The sequence below is a fragment of the Lissotriton helveticus genome, chromosome 7, assembly GCF_964261635.1.
Source record: "Lissotriton helveticus chromosome 7, aLisHel1.1, whole genome shotgun sequence".
NCBI lineage: Eukaryota > Metazoa > Chordata > Amphibia > Caudata > Salamandridae > Lissotriton > Lissotriton helveticus.
The window spans coordinates 595,546,601-595,567,446 of NC_136068.1; the positions used below are offsets into that span (position 1 = coordinate 595,546,601).

A 20,846-nucleotide genomic window follows, 5' to 3' on the forward strand; every position below is an offset into this window, starting at 1 on the left:
CGTCTCCTGGAGGCAAAGTATATCAAACTTAGTAACAAAATCTGACCAGCCAAGGCGGTCCGCCTTATTACACCACCCTGCGATATTCCAACTCATTAGCTTATATCCTTTTCCTGGGATACTTGCTTTCTCAACAGTATGTATTCCAATATGGGGAGGGTGCAGGGACCTATTCAGTGGTACAGTTAAAGGCAGGGGGTTGGTAGGTGCCATCCAGGGTACCATGGGGGGTGGATTATCGTTTAGGGCAGTGACTGACTCCGGGTACACCACTAAACCCTCCTCTCCATTTACTGGGCAACCTAAGATAAGTCCAGTAACATGATCACGACAATAACCCGGGAATCCCTGCTCCCCAGAGTCATTAAGGGGTTCCATTTGGGCCTGATTATGTTGCGAGTAGACTTCCTCATGAAGAGTAATAGAACCCGAGGGATCAATGTACCCCATGGACCTCTGAATATTGACAATCAATCTCGAGGCTTCCGCCTCAGTTCTTCCCACCAGACTACTTGGACGTGTTACAGTGGTTAAAGTATTGTCCCTAGGAATCCCCATCACATCAGCTCCATTAACAGTGCCCTCCATGCTAAAGGTATGTATTCCACTTCCCTCAACCCCTGGGCTCAAAAAACTTCAAATCGCAGTCATCTAACCCATTAAATATCTCGAACCTATTTGTGGTCTCCAATGGCGTAAATGGTTTTAAATGGTCCATTCTCCTATTGGCGGTTGTATTGAACCTAGGAGGTACAAAATTCCACCCGTAGGGATCAGGAACCAATACAGGATAAGGCATATAAGGAGGGTTCCTGACATTCTGTGTGATTGGGGGGAAAGAATTAGGGTAAGCTTGTATTTGCGGGTGTTGAGGGAGTTGGTGCTGAAGTGGGAATACCACAGATCTTGGGTAAAAATACGTCAATGGTCTGGGAATGATGCGGTTGTTAGCATTCCCTGGGGGCCAATTTAATATATAATGAACAGCGTTTTGGTCTCTAAAATTCACTACCACCACATCACCCTCAATATCCTTGGGTCTACCCCAACCACTGAAGGCGGCGGACATGTACAATATCGCCGCTGATGTTACTTGCAATTGGTCTGTATAAACTCAGCCAATGCATGATTTTATTCTTCAGCTGGGCGAATCCCTCCCGCTTATTCTCTTCCAGCTCAGGCACCCCTGTAAGGACCACCACGAAAGGCACTGCTTCCGGTGGAAGTTCTGGAAGGGGGGCCCTGTTTTGTATCCCCCGAGTATGCCTGATACTTCCCCCCTCCCTTGTTGGTATCCCCAGGGATACATTACCCAGGCCCTTAGATGGTCTGCTAACAGAAGTAGCAGGAATCGGGTCGGGTTTGTTTGTCGGCAATTTAGAAGGTGGATTAAATTGCTTATTATTTTTATTATGGGGTGGGTTCGGGGTAGCTGGAGTTGTGTTCAATACAGGGTTGGGGGCTGATGTAATAGGTTGGGTAGGCAGTGTAATAGTTTGCGCAGCGTTGTTTGCTGCAGCCTTTATAGGGACTTCCTTTCTTCCCAGTTCCCGCTCTATTTTCCCTAGTCTTTCGTCCACCTTGTTTAGTCTCTCTATAATTGCTATGGAATAGCTCCTAATTATACACTCAATGCTATCCAATGTAACGTTATTATGTGCTACTTGCGGCACAGTGTCAGCAGGGGGAATATCAATACTAGTCTCTCTATCTGTATGTGTGGGGGGTGAAGATGCTGACATTGGAACTATTACATCGGGAGCAGCTGTTGGGGCCTTGTCACTCCCTGTGGAGGCCTTAACCTTTATACCAAAGTCGGAGTGACTCAACTTTTGTTAATGTGGTTCCCCCCTTTTCCTCCTTTTTAGGGCTCGGCCTCCGCCCACGTAAGTGGGAGGAGTTTCGAGATCCTGATGTTAAAGAAAAAAAAAAGTATCTCCTAGGGCTTTGGCGAGACAAATTCCACACATTCCTTAGTGTGTTATGTCATCTGGCCAGTGATTCGTCTTCGTTGTGGTGTCGTTTTAATAGCCTTGAAGTGATAGGGTAAATGTAGTTTTCGTCCGCCATGTTGGGCATTTTTCGTTCGTGTGCGCGCAAAGAAGTACATTAATTATAATTAGGAGCTGTCAGGGTGCCTCCGTAAGTGAATCCAGATGGCCGGGCGCGTTCACCATTCAGCAGCGCTCAGCGCGCAGCTGCTCCATGCCAGGCCGGGAAAGGGCTTCATTAGTTCAAGAACAAGAGTCTGACGTTCTGTCATGGGCTGTTCTTTTAATCTCAGTTTCATTTTTTTTCTGGAATGGTCCGTGGCCGGTGTGAATGGAATTGTTCTCTCGAGTTTATAATGTGTTTCTTTGCAGCAGCTTTTGTTTTCGGAGCTGAGGTAATGAATAGCAAGCTGGCAGGCAGCGCCTTTTAGAACTGTTTGCTTTCTGGGCAGAGTCCTGCAGTGGTGTTGAACTTCAGCATAGTCTGACAGGCTGCTGTATTGTTTGTATTTTCCCATACCGCCTGCGTCAATTTTTTTCCACACACGAATTTCCAACAGTTTTGTTCTCTCTGAATAATGCGCCTTGTTACTTCCTTCAGACAGCAAGCAGAGTTTTAAAGGAATGATTCAAGGAGCCCGTCAGTTGTTGACACAACGAAAGGTGAGGTAACTGTTTGCTTGCAGTTACGGATCTTCGTTTGGGGTTTTTATTGGTATTGTTTTTCCTAATGGGATTGGTGTTTGCGAGAAAATTGACTGCCCACAGCTGCGCTTGTAAGACGCGCCTGGCAAAGCGTGTCACGAGGGCTGCGTGGGGCTGATACAGATGCTCGCGCCCTATCAACATTGGGGACTGTATATTGACCGTCGTGCTGAAAGGCGGAGCAGCAGAAGTAGATTTCCGTTCTTGACTTAAATTCTATTCTTCCGAGCTCTGGGAGAAACCCCGAATGGAATCTAGGTATCCTGCTAGTTGCAGCGTTTGCGCGATGGCAAAAGAGGAAGTGTGCTAAGTTTTATTGTTTTTATTTTTTATAAAGTAAAGAACATTGGTAGGAAAGTTTGTTGAACTCCCCAAGTCTAGCAACTCGGAACACATACTTTGATTATGTCGTTTTTAGAACAGTCTGCCAAAGAATTCATTTCACAACTTGTAAATGCAGTTTGAGAGTTGAGACTGCAGTTTGAGAGTGCAGTTTGAGAGTTGAGAGTGCAGAGTGCAGTTTGAGAGTGCAGAATCAGAGTGCAGTTTGAGAGTTGAGAGTGCAGTTTGAGAGTTGAGAGTGCAGTTTGAGAGTGCAGAGTGCAGATTGAGAGTGCAGAGTGCAGATTGAGAGTGCAGAGTGCAGATTGAGAGTGCAGAGTGCAGATTGAGAGTGCAGAGTGCAGATTGAGAGTGCAGAGTGCAGATTGAGAGTGCAGAGTGCAGATTGAGAGTGCAGAGTGCAGATTGAGAGTGCAGAGTGCAGTTTGAGAGTGCAGAGTGCAGTTTGAGAGTGCAGTTTGAGAGTGCAGTTTGAGAGTGCAGTTTGAGAGTGCAGTTTGAGAGTGCAGTTTGAGAGTGCAGTTTGAGAGTGCAGAGTGCAGATTGAGAGTTGAGAGTGCACGTTGAGAGTGCACATTGAGAGTTGAGAGTGCAGTTTCAGAGTTGAGAGTGCAGTTTCAGAGTTGAGAGTGCAGTTTCAGAGTTGAGAGTGCAGTTTCAGAGTTGAGAGTGCAGTTACAGAGTGCAGCATGAGAGTTGTGAGTGCAGTTTGAGAGTTGAGAGTGCAGTTTGAGAGTGCAGTTTGAGAGTTGAGAGTGCAGTTTGAGAGTGCAGTTTGAGAGTGCAGTTTGAGAGTGCAGTTTGAGAGTGCAGTTTGAGAGTGCAGTTTGAGAGTGCAGTTTGAGAGTGGTGTATGAGAGTGCAGAGTGCAGTTTGAGAGTGCAGAGTGCAGTTTGAGAGTGCAGAGTGCAGTTTGAGAGTGCAGTTTGAGAGTGCAGAGTTGAGAGTGCAGTTTGAGAGTGCAGTTTGAGAGTGCAGTGTGGGAGTGCAGTGTGGGAGTGCAGTGTGAGAGTGCAGTGTGAGAGTGCAGTTTGAGAGTTGAGAGTGCAGTTTGAGAGTGCAGTTTGAGAGTGCAGTTTGAGAGTGCAGTTTGAGAGTGCAGAATCAGAGTGCAGAATCAGAGTGCAGAATCAGAGTGCAGAATCAGAGTGCAGAATCAGAGTGCAGAATCAGAGTGCAGAATCAGAGTGCAGAGTGCAGATTGCAGTTTGAGAGTGCAGATTGAGAGTGCAGATTGAGAGTGCAGATTGAGAGTGCAGATTGAGAGTGCAGATTGAGAGTGCAGATTGAGAGTGCAGATTGAGAGTGCATTTTTAGAGTGCAGTTTGAGAGTGCAGAGTGGCAGTGAGTGCAGACTGAGTGCAGAGTGACAGCGAGTGCAGAGTGGCAGTGAGTGCAGAGTGAGTGCAGAGTGACAGTGAGTGCAGAGTGAGTGCAGAGTGAGTGCAGAGTGAGTGCAGAGTGAGTGCAGAGTGAGTGCAGAGTGAGTGCAGAGTGGCAGTGAGTGCAGAGTGGCAGTGAGTGCAGAGTGGCAGTGAGTGCAGAGTGGCAGTGAGTGCAGAGTGGCAGTGAGTGCAGAGTGGCAGTGAGTGCAGAGTGGCAGTGAGTGCAGAGTGGCAGTGAGTGCAGAGTGGCAGCGAGTGCAGAGTGGCAGCGAGTGCAGAGTGGCAGCGAGTGCAGAGTGGCAGTGAGTGCAGAGTGGCAGTGAGTGCAGAGTGGCAGCGAGTGCAGAGTGGCAGTGAGTGCAGAGTGGCAGTGAGTGCAGAGTGACTGTAGAGTGAGTGCAGAGTGAGTGCAGACTGACAGTGAGTGCAGAGTGACTGTAGAGTGAGTGCAGAGTGAGTGCAGAGTGAGTGCAGAGTGACAGTGAGTGCAGAGTGACAGTGAGTGCAGAGTGACAGTGAGTGCAGAGTGGCAGTGAGTGCAGAGTGGCAGTGAGTGCAGAGTGGCAGTGAGTGCAGAGTGGCAGTGAGTGCAGAGTGGCAGTGAGTGCAGACTGACAGTGAGTGCAGACTGACAGTGAGTGCAGAGTGACTGTAGAGTGAGTGCAGAGTGAGTGCAGAGTGAGTGCAGAGTGAGTGCAGAGTGACAGTGAGTGCAGAGTGACAGTGAGTGCAGAGTGACAGTGAGTGCAGAGTGACAGTGAGTGCAGAGTGACAGTGAGTGCAGAGTGACTGTAGCATGAGTGCAGAGTGACAGTGAGTGCAGAGTGACAGTGAGTGCAGAGTGAGTGCAGAGTGAGTGCAGAGTGAGTGCAGAGTGAGTGCAGAGTGACAGTGAGTGCAGAGTGACAGTGAGTGCAGAGTGGCAGTGAGTGCAGAGTGGCAGTGAGTGCAGAGTGGCAGTGAGTGCAGAGTGGCAGTGAGTGCAGAGTGACAGTGAGTGCAGAGTGACAGTGAGTGCAGAGTGACAGTGAGTGCAGAGTGACAGTGAGTGCAGAGTGACAGTGAGTGCAGAGTGACAGTGAGTGCAGAGTGACTGTAGAGTGAGTGCAGAGTGAGTGCAGAGTGAGTGCAGAGTGACAGTGAGTGCAGAGTGACAGTGAGTGCAGAGTGACAGTGAGTGAAGAGTGACAGTGAGTGAAGAGTGACAGTGAGTGCAGAGTGGCAGTGAGTGCAGAGTGACAGTGAGTGCAGAGTGACAGTGAGTGCAGAGTGACAGTGAGTGCAGAGTGACTGCAGAGACAGTGTGTCAGGGTGCACATTGTGTGAGTGTGCAGAATGAGTGTGCAGGGTAAACAGTGTGTGACTATGCAGGGTGACATTGGGAGTGTGCGGGTGAGCAGTGTGTGAATGTGTAGGGGCAGTGTGTGAGTGTGCAGAAAACACCACACACACATAACGCACACACAAACCACACACCTCAGTCTCTCAACACCACACACTTGTCACCACTCAACACAACACACTCACCACCACACTCACTCCCCAGGCTCACCCCCACAGACTCACCACCACACACTCACCAGCACACAGAAAACAACACACACAACAACACACCCCCAGCCGTCAATGAATGCTTTCACCATGCACAAACACCAACAACCATCATCCATCTGTGCACGCTTTTACCAAGCACACACCCACCAGCCGTCAGTGCACCCTTCCACCAGGCACACACACCTCCAGCCGGCAGTGCACTTTTCCACCAAGCAATCGCAGTATGGTACACTTTACTTTTAAACATATTCATATAAAGCACAGCATGCCACCATTGGTAAAATTACAATTCAACCAAGATACTTCCACTACACACCACATGCACACACTCCATAACACATGGCAAAAAGACATTGGCATTTACAATGCCATTAGCTCAAACTCAAATAAATCCGAGCCCGATTGCATTTCTAATGCTTGTTTTGTTAGGGGGTGGGCCAAAATTTCTTTGCGGCGTAATTTTCTTGGCCCTATTTCGAATAATTTTACATGGTATAGGTGTAGGAGTAATCAGTGCCTCAGTTACAATGAAAGTGCTGGTAAGATTAGAAGGCAACAAACCATTCACAGTTAACTTAGGGCAGGTACTGGATGTCGGCGTACAATCTCTAAGTACAGGAGGCCCGCTGTCCAATAGGACTACGCTATCATTGCCGTTGTGACTCAATTCGATAGTGGGAGCAACTGGTAAGGGTGACTCGATCAAGGACCTATTCTTCATACTTTCTACGGAACGACGGCGTTCCGCTCGCCGCTCTGCTAGAGTAATTTCCTTGGGAACATCAGCGGCAGTCTTTGTGAAATAATTGTCCAGAGTTCCATTGAGCAAACCCCCAGACCTGTCCGACATTTCAGTGTCTGAGCTTAATGCTAGCAATGACATTTGTAAGTGAATTAAGACGCCGGCAAATGATGGTCCAGAGTAGACTTACCCAGAGTGTGTTCAACGGAGTGATGAACAAACAGGGGTTCGGGCCCAGTCCAGTCTCCTTGGGCCACAGAGGGCCCGCCTTTTGCCCGGGCTTAGCCCCGGGCGCTCCCGCTCGCTCCCGCGCAGCGTAGTTCTCTGTTACCTATATACGTAGAAGTAAGGTTGGGGCGGGGCGGTCAGGGAGAGCGGGCCAGGTGTGTCGGCCTCGGGGTAGCCGGGGCTCCTGGGAGATCGAGTCACGGTTCCCTGCGCTCGCAGCCCTGCAGCCCTAGCAGTCACCCAACGCTGGATCCCAGGTCCGTTGCAGGCAGCTCCGACGATGCGGGACCAGCGAGGCGTGAATGTAATCCCGGTTTTGGCAGCAGCAAAAAGACTCAATAAGCGTTCCACACGCCAAACAGCAGGCAAAGTTATTTAAGTAGTACGGTTGGGGCGGTCAGGGAGAGCGGGCCAGGTGTGTCGGCCTCGGGGTAGCCGGGGCTCCTGGGAGATCGAGTCCCGGTTCCCTGCGCTCGCAGCCCTGCAGCCCTAGCAGTCACCCAACGCTGGATCCCAGGTCCGTTGCAGGCAGCTCCGACGATGCGGGACCCGCGAAGCGGGTTCCGCGAGGCGTGGATGTAATCCCGGTTTTGGCAGCAGCAAAAAGACTCAATAAGCGTTCCACAGTCAGTCAGTCTCTCTCCGTCAGTCTCTCTCTCTCCGTCAGTCTCTCTCTCTCCGTCAGTCTCTCCCAGTCAGTCAGTCTCTCTGCCAGTCAGTCAGTCAGTCTCTCTGCCAGTCAGTCAGTCTCTCTCCTAGTCAGTCAGTGTATCTCCCAGTCAGTCAGTGTATCTCCCAGTCAGTCAGTCTCTCTCCCAGTCAGTCTCTCTCTCTCCGTCAGTCTCTCCCTCTCCGTCAGTCTCTCTCTCTCCGTCAGTCTCTCTCAGTCAGTCAGTCTCTCTGCCAGTCAGTCTCTCTCCTAGTCAGTCAGTCTCTCTCCTAGTCAGTCAGTGTATCTCCCAGTCAGTCAGTGTATCTCCCAGTCAGTCAGTCTCTCTCCGTCAGTCTCTCTCTCTCCGTCAGTCTCTCTCTCTCCGTCAGTCTCTCTCAGTCAGTCAGTCACTCTCAGTCAGTCACTCCCTCACTCAGTCAGTCACTCCCTCACTCAGTCAGTCACTCTCTCTCACTCAGTCAGTCAGGTACTCTCTCAGTCAGTCAGGTACTCTCTCACTCAGTCAGTCAGTCTCTCAGTCAGTCTCTCAGTCAGTCACTCTCTCAGTCAGTCAGTCTCTCTCTCTGTCAGTCTCGCTCCCTGTCAGTCTCGCTCCCTGTCAGTCTCGCTCCCTGTCAGTCTCGCTCCCTGTCAGTCTCGCTCCCTGTCAGTCTCGCTCCCTGTCAGTCTCGCTCCCTGTCAGTCTCTCCCTGTCAGTCTCTCCCTGTCAGTCTCTCCCTGTCAGTCTCTTTCTGTCAGTCAGACAGTCAGTCTCTCTCTCTCTCTCTCTCTCTCTCTCTCTTTCTTTATCTTCGTTAGTCTCAGTCAGTCAGTCTCTCTCTGTCATGACTGCCAGTCTCCCAGAGAACGCAAGATACGAGTGAGACCAAACCAAGATGGCCTCGCTACAGTGCGCAAGGAGACCGGGCAGGAGTCAAAACCCGATCTACCTGAGACTCAGCGCTTCGCGCTCTAGTTTCTCGCTGTTCGTTCAGCACGTTACTTCCGCCTTGCCCCTTTGCTGATCCTGTGTTCCCGATTTCCTGTTAAGGCTTCTGCTACGGAGCCGCTCTCGGATCTTTGTCCTTTTGATTCTAAGTGCTTAGCGTATTTGTCCTTGCTAAGTAAGGAGCTATTTTTATGCTCCTCTCACGCCTCAGTTGTTTGTGGCATTTACTCGGTCCTCCGAGTGTTGCTTCCCACGTCCATTTGTCAGGGCGGACCAGTTCTCTCTCTATTCCCTCTGCTCACTCCGGACCCGGGCTTTTGCTGAGTCCGTCTTTCGGCCGGACCATTGTCCCGTCGGGCGGCTGGCTTAGCGGGAGCGTGGTTGTGGGGGCTCAGGGGGCATTGTGGGAGTTGTGGTCCGCCTGGCAAATCTTCCCTGTTTTCCCTGTCCCTTTCTGTTGGAACTGGGGTCGCCAGTCCCCTAGGGTAGCATGGCACGAGCGGGTAGGCATCCGAAAGCACATGTGTTAAGCGATCATGCAGCACACACTCACACTGAGACAGAAACCTGGGCACGCAATAAATGACTCCACTCCAGAGCTTGTATAAAAACAAGTGATTTGTATTTAGATAAATAATCATAAATTCATTTAAAATACATGTGTCTCAAAACTTGCGATCAATATTAGATGAATAAATATCCGTTCTGCAATAAATATTAAATATTGGATCAATAAATAGTTAAATACATTTTTAGTGGGACACAGGCCCGACCTACGCCTTGCTTCTTGGTCAGTACCTGAAAGGAATACATCTCAAAGTCATAAGAACAACACTGCATTAAGCATCAATATCCATTTCCTCAGGTAAACAAAGGGACAGTTCCATAACAGAAACATCTCCCCGCTGTAGGAATAAACAATTCGTTAAGTGTAGTTCAAACATTTCCTTAAATATGAAACATTTCATTTGCCACAAAAGTATGTGGACGTAACTCTCCTCCTGTAATAGGAATTAAACATTTCATTAAGAATAATTATTCCATATAACAAGGTTGGGCATCCCTTTGGGAGAACTTCTCATTGGGCCCAGCTAACCATTGCATTAGCCAGCACTAACTAGGAGAAAACATTGCAATCTAGGTAACCATCCCCTTGTGCAGGTTTAACTGTATCAGGGCTACACCAACATTCCATCAGGGAAGTAGAAATCCCTACATTGAGCAGGTGTAAGTAGATCTCTGTTATAGCAGGGGTATGAGACCCTTCCCTGGGCAGGAGTAAACATTGCCTCAAATGAGGTCAACACCTTTCATTAGGCATAAAGTATTTCTTTAGGCATCACACACCATCCTATTACCTGATGCCTGAACAGGCAGGGCCTTCCCCCTATTAATCAGGAGCTTACAGGTAAAACATTTCCTGCAATAGAGATAATCAGTTTAGCAGAAGTAAAACACTTCACTGAGGGTAAAACATTTCATTAACCATTTCCTTAGGCAGGAATGAAACTCCTATGGCAGGAATAAAAACACGCCACTGCGGATAAAACATCTCATTAGGCAGTGTAACTATATCCTTATAGCATTAACGTTCCCCTACTCAGCAATCAACAGTTAACAACTCTTCAAGGCAGAGATAACCATTTTTAACAAGCAAGCCTGAGCTTAGAAGACTTGGTTTATGCATGTAAAGCCTTTTAGTAAATGTAAACATTTCTTTAAAGCAAGGAGCACCTCACTCCATAACTGTGGGCATGTGCTCCACCTTTCAACCAACATGAATAAATGTTTCATTAGTCAGCAGACACAGTTCATTATGCAGCTGTTGGCGTTTCCACCCCAGGCCAGGATCAACATTCTAATTCCTACATTAAGCAGGCATAAACCTCTCAGCACCCAAGAGTAATCCTGTAAATAAGTAGAGGTTATAACACTGGGGCAGGGGTGTAATAAAACTTCTATAGTTCAGAATAATCCTGGTTCCAAGCAGGAATAACCACTTCAAAACTCTTCCCCAATCATAGGTAACATCCCCCTAATCAGGAGTAAACATTACAGGGAAGGAATTAGGCATAGGCATTTCATTAAGTAACTTATAAATAGAACATTACTCATTGCTAGAGAGCAACATCTCATTAAGTAAGCACAGGCCTTGCTTTAGATTAGTAAAACATTTCTGTTAATTAATGTGAACATTTCAATAAGCAATTCAGTAAAGCATTCTCAATGAGCATTTTACTATGCCTTGGACTCCCCTATGCAGGGCTAAGCCATCGCAGATGAACTCAGTATGTCTTTAGGCCTACGCCGGAACCAGGGCCCAAACAGTTCATGAATGGCAAGCCTGTCCTCAGGCATAAACAGTAACTTAATGGCCTCCACGTCACTAGAGGCACCTAGGGGCCAACAGGTGGGCACTTAAGGTCAAAAATACAGCTTTCTCTGGGGCCTACAAGAGAGCGCTTGGAGGCACAATTACAGCGCTTCTATGGGACATTCAAGAAAGCGCTTGGAGTGAAATTACAGCGCTTCCCTGGGCACTACCTCAGTTCCTCACATGACAGCGCTTGGCCACAGGCAATGCTGGGGACAGCGCTTCAGCAGGCAATCAGGTTTAGATAATAGCACCCTGCAGGTACAGCACTTCACAAGGCAGCAACCCCCTTCAGTACCTCAGCACTCTTCACAGGGACAGCAAAGGAGCGTTGGGGGAGCAGGGAGTCAGCGCTTCAGAAGGCAGCAACTTCTAGAGCCACAGAAGTTCTTGGTGACACAGCGCTTCAGGGGGATAGCGCTTTTCAGGATTCACAGCGCTACGATATAGCAGGCAATTCACAGCAGAGGTAGCGCTCGGCAGACAGTTCATTCCAGGTAGCGCTGCTGAAGGGCACCACAGAATATAGCGCTTCAGGCAGGAATCACGCCCAGGATTCCAGCGCTTCACAGACAGCAGGGTGCAGGGCTATAGCGCTTTGGCCCACACGAGGTGGGGGCAAGACCAGCAGGTCTAATAACATTCAGTTCAGGGTGCTGCAGTTCAGGCAAATATAGCGCTTCAGAAGGCAGCAACCCCCTCCATTACTTCAGCGCTCTTCACAGGGTCAGCAAGGGCAGCGCTAGATATACAGGACAGGTGACACCCCAGTAGCAGGTTAGCAAGGGAGACCCCAGGTGACATCAGGAAACGCAGGGTCAGTAACGCGCCAATACCTGTTTGCTTCTTCAAAAGTCCTGTGATGATTTAATTTCTTCTTAGCGCTTTAGGTTTCTTGCACCCTTGTAAATAGAGGCTTAGTTTCTTGTTGGCGTGATGTTTCTTGCGCCCTTGTAAATAGAAGCTTAGTTTCTTGTTGGCGTGATGTTCCTTACGCCCTTAGTTTTGTTGCTTAATTCTTGTTCCTTGAAGGGGGGAATAGTTTGGTGGCTGGTGTTCCAAGTTCTTCTCAGCCAATCCCTTCAAGTGGTCCCTGGGGGTTCCCTGCCGCGGGGTTAGGTCAGTGGGGGGGTACAGGATGCCTCAATACTTGTAAAGCAGCACACTAGGCCCTGTCATTCCAGCATCATAAGACCCTGCCCTGACCCCCACTGCCTATCCTCCTGCGTAGGTACTTCCCCAGGTCTCCCCTTAGTCCCTCTGACAGGAAAGTTTACCTTCCTTTCCTTATACAGTGCCAGTTGACAGTTCGCAGTGGCAGTTGGTGTCACCTCACATGTTCCAGAAGGTTCCAGGGGGTTCTAGGAGGTTCCACCATTCTACCTGTGGGCAGGCTGGCAGGCTAAGTTGATACATTTTTGGAGGGTTCCAGACAGGCCCTAGCCACTAGAATGCGCCCACTAAACCCCGCTGCAGCAGCAGTGGTCAGTGGCAGCCATGTTAGGGGTATAAGACACCTGCATCTTAACATCAGTTTCACAGTACACAGGGCTTTCCTCACTACACAAGGCCTATACATTGTTGTTACCATGAGGGCATTCTGATTTAAAAGGGAAATAAAAAGGCGAACAATTTTGGGGAAAGGGCCAAGTCTCACACTTTCGTACTTTATTTTGATGTTCTCTGGACTCGTTGGATGCTGGCATTCGTCATAGTGCAAGGGGATCGAAGACCTGGTAAAGCGCTTGTAGCGCCCTATCTTTATATAGTGTCCCTATGGGAATTCCGCTGATGTTCCTGTCTGTATTTGCTATATTTCAGTTACGTTACTTCTGTGACCTGATCCTTTCACTATTCTGCCACACAGCTACGAGATAGACCGCTGTAGATCCATATCCTTATATAATAGGAATTCCACTGTCCAGGGATAATCCCTCTTATTCGCACCAGGCAGTCTGTGGCTCCCCAGACACATATTATACATCTAGGCTCCCTGTATAACATATCATGATACCCTGTGCACGGCCAGGTAAAAGTTGTCTAGGTATTTATGATATGTGAATGTGTCTTGACTATTGCTGTATTAATCGGACCATTCTTTTCAGTGCCAATTTCCGAGCAGAGGGTGAACCGTCCACGAAGTCCAGTGTCTCTTCCCCTCCTTTCCTTGTTTTGTTCCCTCCTTTCCCTCCATATCACCCTTGCGTTCTAGTGTCTGACAGACGCAGGAGGTGCAGGGGGGGGGGAAGGGTTGGGCTAGTCATCGGTTCCTGGCACTCCTGCGGAAACTGCTCTTGGATCTGTACACTCTCCGTCAGTCAGTCTCTCTCCGTCAGTCTCACTGGTTATTTTGGGGTGCATAGAAGCCTTAGACCCAATCTGACATTAGGTTAGAGAACGCTATTGATGCTGGACGCATCATTTCGATGCACTATACTGCAACTCGATGGATAGAAAATTAACTCCTGCTACATCCAACATAAGCTAGACAAGTACTGGGGCCAACTTGGTATGATTTTCATGATACGTACAAGGGAAGTGTGGTCATTGCTATAGCCCTTGGTTTAATTATTTATCTGTCCCCTTCCTATATTTGTGTCTGCACGTGTGTAGTCCCAGTACGTGCTATCAGAACACTATGCCTTAAGCTCTATTTAGATTTTGGTGACTAACCGACCAAGTGACCTGTACGGGCACTCGGATCGTGGCACTCCTAAGAAGATAATAAATCAACTTGTCGCTCTCACCTTAACCTTCAGAACAGCCATACACAGTAAATCTGGTTGCAAGTTCGGTGGCATCAACCCAGAGTTGAGCAGCCTTCCCAGACTGAGTCCCTTCATTGAATCCCAGAAACTTCACTGGCTCGAACTAGCAGTAAGCCAAAATCTGCTCCACCAGTTCAAGGGTGCGTCAAAACTAATTTAAATTCCCGTCATATGTATTGCTACTGCACATTAAGTACGCACAATGCCAACACTGATCGAGCTTGTCGAGGTAAAAGCACAAGACCCAAAAAGCTGATTAGTACCAGGTTCCACCACATACACCCACAAGGGGGTAGGCAAGTGGCTCAATGTTGTGAGATGGGCTGAGCAGATTAGAAGACAAAAGAGATTCAAAGTAGAAGAACAAGAATGTTACATATACAACTGAGAGTTAGTGAGTTATATAATAGAGAAATCATTGATCTTTTTATAATGACAAGCAACCTGACAATGTTAATGAAACTATTGAAGCGTGTGCAGCAACCCTAAGGGTGATGGCCAGCACATGTGCCTTCAAAGACATTGATGAAATGATCAGGGTCAGATAATGATGCACCAAGTTTGTACAAGGGTTCAGTAAAGAAGTCTATACCACAAAGACCCTTCTTTGGACCAGGTTAACTCCATAATTAAGAGTGTCAAAAGAGCAAAAAAATAATTAAACAACTGAAGTTGCTGGAAACACAGCTGGATGGAATAAACATAATTTGCAGGGGTAAACAAACCAGCAAGAATGCTGAATATGGAAAAGCAAAAACAAGAAACAATACTTCATACTACAGGTGTGGTCCAACAAACCATATTACATAATCCAGAAATTGCACATCCATAGGAATAGAATGCAAAAATGAGTTGAAAAAGGGACCCTAGGTCAAAACATATAGGATGCAATGCAAAAGGAAAGAGTATACAGTAGTAGAAAGACAATGATATGATGGAAGTGGAGCAAAGTTTTGAGTATTTAGTACTGTTCGTGGAGACTATTGAGAGGAATGATGAAGAGAGTCTACCAAAGTGCAGCATGCTATTGAATGAAACCACAGTAACAGTCTCGGTCAATACAGGCTCAAGTATTACAATAATTTCAAAAGAAACATTTGAATATCTTTGTGAAAAGGAACATTAAAAGTGTACCCTAATCATTTCTTGGGCCTTTGGTGGTCACAAAATAAAAACTGAAAGACAGGTTCCAAGTTAAACCAATGTTTGAGATTAGGGAAGCTGTCACAAGGGTTTAAGATCTTTGGTTGCCCGGAATTTCAGAAACCGCAGATGCCTATTAATACCGGCAAACTACTTCAAGTACTTAATATTTAAGGAAATGATCTTGGCAAAAACGTAAGAGTATAAAACAGTATTCAACTCCAAACTGGGGTATTTGTAGTAATTCAACATAAAATTATTCTGAATGACGGGCTCAACCTATTAGGCAGATATATTCCTTGGCCAGTTCAGAAAGAGGTCAAAGAAATATTAGAAATATGATAAGAGTCTCAGCGGTTACCATATGTTGTAAATGCATAAAAGACAATAAGCAGTGGGAAATGCATTAGGTTTCGTCTATGTGTTTATTAATAAGCTGCTTGTGCATGCAAAACCTAAAAAGAAAGATATCCGCCTTGATATCCAAGTTGACTACCGGTACTCGAGCAACATAAACCCTGAAGAGAAAATGCAAGAGCAATTTTTGATATGCAATTTAAAAAATAACCAGTAGATGGCAGTGTTGTCAAGTTCTTCCAATGTGGGGAGAGAGTGACATGAGATCTTCACACGGGTTAGTGCAGGCACGCGAATATAATTGCCCAAAACAAAGTCATAAAATCAAGTTCAAGAACTTAAACCCACATAAAATGTAGATTGAGATCAAATGAAGATTCCTCGGTGGCGTCACAATGAAAAGATCAGGGATGTAGCACAGCTGTTTCAATTTGTGCAGCCAGGGAAAATAAACACAACAAAAAAAATCCACACAACAGCGGAGGCAAACAGTAATTCAGCCACAGGAACTGATAAGCACCCTCTTTTAAGATTCATTCAATACAAGACATTTCACAAGCACAGCGCAAACGCTGTGCAGGCACAGCCTAAAAATGGAAAAAGTGGGTTAAATATAGATCTGTGCCAGCTAACTTATCATTTGGTGAAGTTACTGCTAGCCTCTTTCGTCCACCAATCACATTGTCTTACAAGTGGAGTCGAGAGGTTACACTGCATTTATTAAGTCACAAGGAATATCTAAAATTTAAAAAAATATATATATTTTTAGTTACTTAAAACCATAACAATGCGCCATAGTTATACTAAATTTAAAAGAATTGTACAAAAAAAGTTAAAACATCAATTGATTCACAATGCATTGATTACACAGCTCATTTAAGCGCAACAAAAGATGACAAAATGCAAAAAAAAATCATGCCAACGGTCTCTTTTGTGAAGCACAGTCTCAATTCATTGGACTGTTTAGCATATTAATGTAAAACCATAAAAACGAATCAGGACTGGAAGAGGTCCATTGTAAAGCGTGTGCGCCCTCCAAATTGCTATTCTGTAACTCCCTATGGACCGGACTTAACTAACAAGGTACATATCAATTATGTTGAATATCCTTTGCCCTCAGTTCAGTCTCATCTTCATTTCAAATTGTTATGAACAGCCTCCCAATGGCCCGGAAATGGTGCTCACATTCCAGGATAATGTAATTTTCAATTGGAATTTGGATGAGCATATCAGAACTCTCAGGAAAGTTATAGAGAATACAGGAAAATAGTGTCACATTGCAGAACGACAAGTGCAAATTCTTGAATACTTGAGCCTCGTCATCAAAGATGGGGTTCACCAAAAACACTAATTAATCTCAGCAATAACAGGATGCCCTGTCCCACAGAATAAGCAGGAGTTGGCCTCATCCCAGAGAAAACATGAATTATAGAAGTATGTTGAGAAAGTAGAACTAATGAGGAGGTTTGTGAAGAAAGGAATGGACTTCAAGTGGGATGCATGTTGAGGAAACACTATGAGGGAACTAATAAAAGACTAACACTTGTAGGCTGCACCTACTCTACAGTCACTTGTAGTCTAAGTTGATGATAGTCATAATAACTTGGGAGCTGTGCTCAGTTAAAATTGTGAGTTGGGAAGCCACACTTCTGCTTTTGCTTCAAACAAGTTGAAAGGAACCTAACTGAAGTATTCTGTGAATGAAAGCAAAGTATTTGCTTATGTATGAGCTGTTAACAAGCTTTTTCAGTGAACTAGTTTATCATAGGCGCACATCACAAATCATAAGTTGGCAGTTTACAAAGTTGCGTGTCAGGAAAAGTTTCATCCAAATTAGACAAATCAAAAAGTTTTATCAAAATAGACAAATTAGAATGAAAATAGAGGGATTGTTTATTCAGAGTGGGGAAAAAAACAAAAGTACTTACTAGAGAGGATAATGGTGCAATGCTTGGTGACGAAATAATAGTACTGGATTATCAAAGAAGAATTCATTTAAACCAATCACTTATCAAATACTCAAGATACATCAATTAAGATACTTCTGGTAAACACATACTTCGCTGCATATTAATAAAGAGAAATGCATAGGAAATAGCAGTATATTTATGTAACTTAAACAATAATACGTTCAGTGAATGAAAGGCTCTTCCGTTTGAGCCTAGAGAAAGGGCCTTATAAATAGCAACATATATTAATACAATTATATTAATACAGTAAACAACACCACAAAGAAGGCTACTAATATGTTGATTTTCAGAACTAGAAAAGCAAACATGGAGAATGCCTGTTCACATAAAATAAAAGTGTACTTTCTTCCTTCAAATTTGAATGATGTCAATGCAAGCTATTTCAGACCCTCCAGTTTATCGCGATTCACGAAAATGACGATGGCCGCGATAATACCCATATTGGCCGCGATATTTACAAAAAAGTGTCTCTACGGGATACAGAGCAAAACAAACAATGCCTTTATTGGCTGTGCGCCGCCCCCACCACTCGTGTGTGTCAGCAGCTTCCCGGGACACACACAGACAGTCAGTTTTTGAGCTCTGCCAGCCGCACCCAAGTACTTCACAGGTCATTAGCAGGGCCGGACTGGGCCGGTTTTGTGGCTGGGGGGCCGATTTGGACACTGAGGGCAGCGTGACCCAGCAAACAAGCACAACTGTCTCTATCTGCCTGCATAAAATGCAGTTGCCGTCCGTGTCCATGTCACCCACATTTATTTCTAGCGAGGACTAATTTAATTATTGTGGCAAATCACGGCAGTGCTGGTGCAAGTGGCGGTAAATTCAAATTAGTGATAAGACCGCCGGCCCCAACCACACATACAGCAGCTGCTGCGCCTTCTGAGCCTGCCATAGTCGGACCATGCCCGGGCGGGGGAGGTGTGTGGGGGATGGGGGGGGGACAGTGCACCATCCGTGCACGTTTGCTGAGGGAGTGCAGTGAGATGGAGAGGCAAGGAGTCTGAGGAGTCGACGGCGGGACAATAAACAGAATGGCTCATCTCGCAAGTAAGTGTAACATGAGACTGTGCTAGCAACTAGCAAGTGTTAATGGGCGGATGACTCACTCTCCGTCGCTAGCCTCCTGCTCGACTGAAATGATGAGTGACTGACTGAGCTAAGTAAAAGGATTTTATTTTCCCGATAATAACTCAACAATTGGGATCGAAAATTATCATTAACCATACTGAGCGTTTAGCATATAATTAAAACACAGGAAGGCCAGACCTTTACAAATAAATCAACCATGCCCTGCCTGACCTGCCTCTGTCTACTCTGGGCGTGGGTGATCCCCTTGTCTGCAATTTTCCTGCAAAGGCATTCACCCATTTGATGGCCAACAGCAGCACCACGCACTTTGCAGATTGGCCTCAGTTCGACACAATGGTGGGCGTCAGCTTTGTCTTTGCAGTGCCCGCCGTCAGCAAAACAAGTAAGTAGTTCTTTCTGTCCGTGACCGTCCCACCCCTTACATTGTTGTGGGAAGGGTAATGGTGCAGGGTGTTGGTTTGCAGCCTGCTGGGCCCATGCCCTCCTAAGCCCCCAACCAGTCTGGCCACATACTCCCACAGATTGTTGTAAATAAAGTCATATACACAGCTCTTGCCCTTCACACATGGTTTCAGGAACGGGGGCAAAGTGTTTGTCCATTCTCGTTATTCCGGGCCTTTTTCAGTAAGCAGACAACACAAGTGTTTAAGCGCGACCTTGGCCAGCAACTCAACCCCAGGCTTGTGCCACTCCACAGCCCAGCGAGTGGTGATAAATGTGCAGTGCATTGGCTGGTGACAGTTACATGAGTTCATTAGAGATTGGAAAACTGAGGTCATTAATTTGGGAAATGTGTATCAATTGCAACACTGAAATACCAAACTACTGTAAAATTTTTATACTACAAAATTAATTTAATAATTTACAGATCAACGTGTATATGCAGGCCGACCCTGAGATAGGCAGTTATTTGGTATGGATTACCAGCTGCATTTCATTTAATGGCACTAACAAATATTACAGTAAGGTAGGAAAGGGCACCGGACCACTTCACAAATCTCAAAGTACCCCATGGCATTTACTTAAACAAGATTTTCATTTTGTACCATGGATTTTTTTAATCCACTGCCTGTTATAAAGTGCCGCTGAATGTGCCACAAATGAGACATGAATATCACTTAATAGGTGACTTGAAAACATAGAAATGTCACTAATGTGCATACTGAAAACTTGGTGAGAGTCAGGTGACTCGTCAGTGGTAACAGAAATAATGTCACTCATAATCATTGAAATGTCACTCATAATTCCACTGAAATTATGAAAATGTCACACATAGCAATCTGAAACTGTTGTAAATGAAGAAGGCTCCACAATGAGGTAAGTAAAGCTTGAGCTTTATTGCAGCACAGATGTAGGTAGGTCAGTCCCCAGTCCAACCCGAGCTCCAACTGCCAACAGGGCGAAGGAGCGCTCCAGAACACAGAACTTATGAAGGGTTCTAGAGTGCTGGCCAGGGAAAGAAGCCAAGCACTGTACAACATATCTCCCCTCGTTGCAAGGAAAGCAAACACATAAAAGAAAACATCCTAATGTACATAGTCATTCAAGTATGTGGGAGGGCGACGAGAGCGGGAGCTCCTTAAACCAACGTCAGCCAAGGGAGAGGAGAAAGGAGCAGGAACGGAAGCAGAAACAAGTGAAGCAGAAGTACACAAAGAGGTAGAAGCATCACCACCACCCACCTCCCCCCGTTCAGTCGGCAACGGCATGGGCAGGGTAGAGTTACCAGACGACAGTAAGTATCCATTACAACCATCATTATGAGCCGGGAGTAGGCCATCAGAAGAACAGTCTTGGCGTTTCTGGTAGAGGGCCACCCTCCGGTAATTCCAACTTTCACCATTAGTCAGAACAATAAAGTGAGGGAAAACCCTCTTGACTTTGTAGGGCCCCCTAAATTTACTGAGACCTTTGGCAAATCTGCCTGGCTTAACCTTAACCAGGTCACCAACGGAAATGGGCAAGGGAATGTTGTCATGAATTGAAGGGACATTGCCATTTGAACTTTTTAGCCATGCAGGGGTCAATTTGCCTACGGGCGCGCGACCACGCATAAGTTCAAAGGGAGACTTTTCACCACTCTTATGGGGTGTGGAGCGGTAAGCCCAGACTAATTCCTGGACACGCTCTATAGAGAAACAGCCAGATTCAACAAACATCTGAATTATACCCTTGACAAGGCGATTCACCCTTTCGCATATGCCATTGCCCTGTGGATTGTAAAGACTGGTCTTCTGATGTCTGATACCACACTCATTCACAAAGTTAGTCATCTTCAAAGACGTGAGTTGAGTCCCATTATCTGAAATGAGAACAGAAGGGTACCCCTCATTGATAAAAGTGCTTTTCAAAAACTTAATGGTGACATCAGTGGTGATTTCCTTTACGAACTGAACACACAGCCACTTGGAGAAGCAATCAATTAAAACAATTGCAAAACGATAATCAATAGGTAGTTCATTCATAGGTCCTATGAAATCAATACAAACACTATGCCAGGGAGTATTTTCAAAAGCAATTTTTTGCGAGGACTGAGAGCCCAATACCTTGAGGCGTTTCTCCCCCTCCTTGCAGAAACTACACTTTGTAACACA

The 20,846-nt window shown here is 46.2% G+C and overlaps 1 protein-coding gene across 4 annotated transcripts in view; it reads right to left on the bottom strand.

Moving 5' to 3' along the window:
• The window catches only part of DDX41 (DEAD-box helicase 41), a 227,967-nt gene that overhangs the window by 199,888 nt on the left and 7,233 nt on the right, over window positions 1-20,846 (bottom strand). The window contains exon 2 of one of the 4 annotated variants that reach the window (XM_078652767.1): window positions 9,907-9,968. The exons of 2 other annotated variants lie outside the window; for them this stretch is intronic. The gene's annotated coding sequence lies outside the window, so the exon portion shown is untranslated. Of the gene's footprint in view, window positions 1-9,906; window positions 9,969-11,758; window positions 11,884-20,846 lie in introns of those variants that run through there. One more of the 4 variants, XM_078652766.1, reaches the window with a different exon arrangement.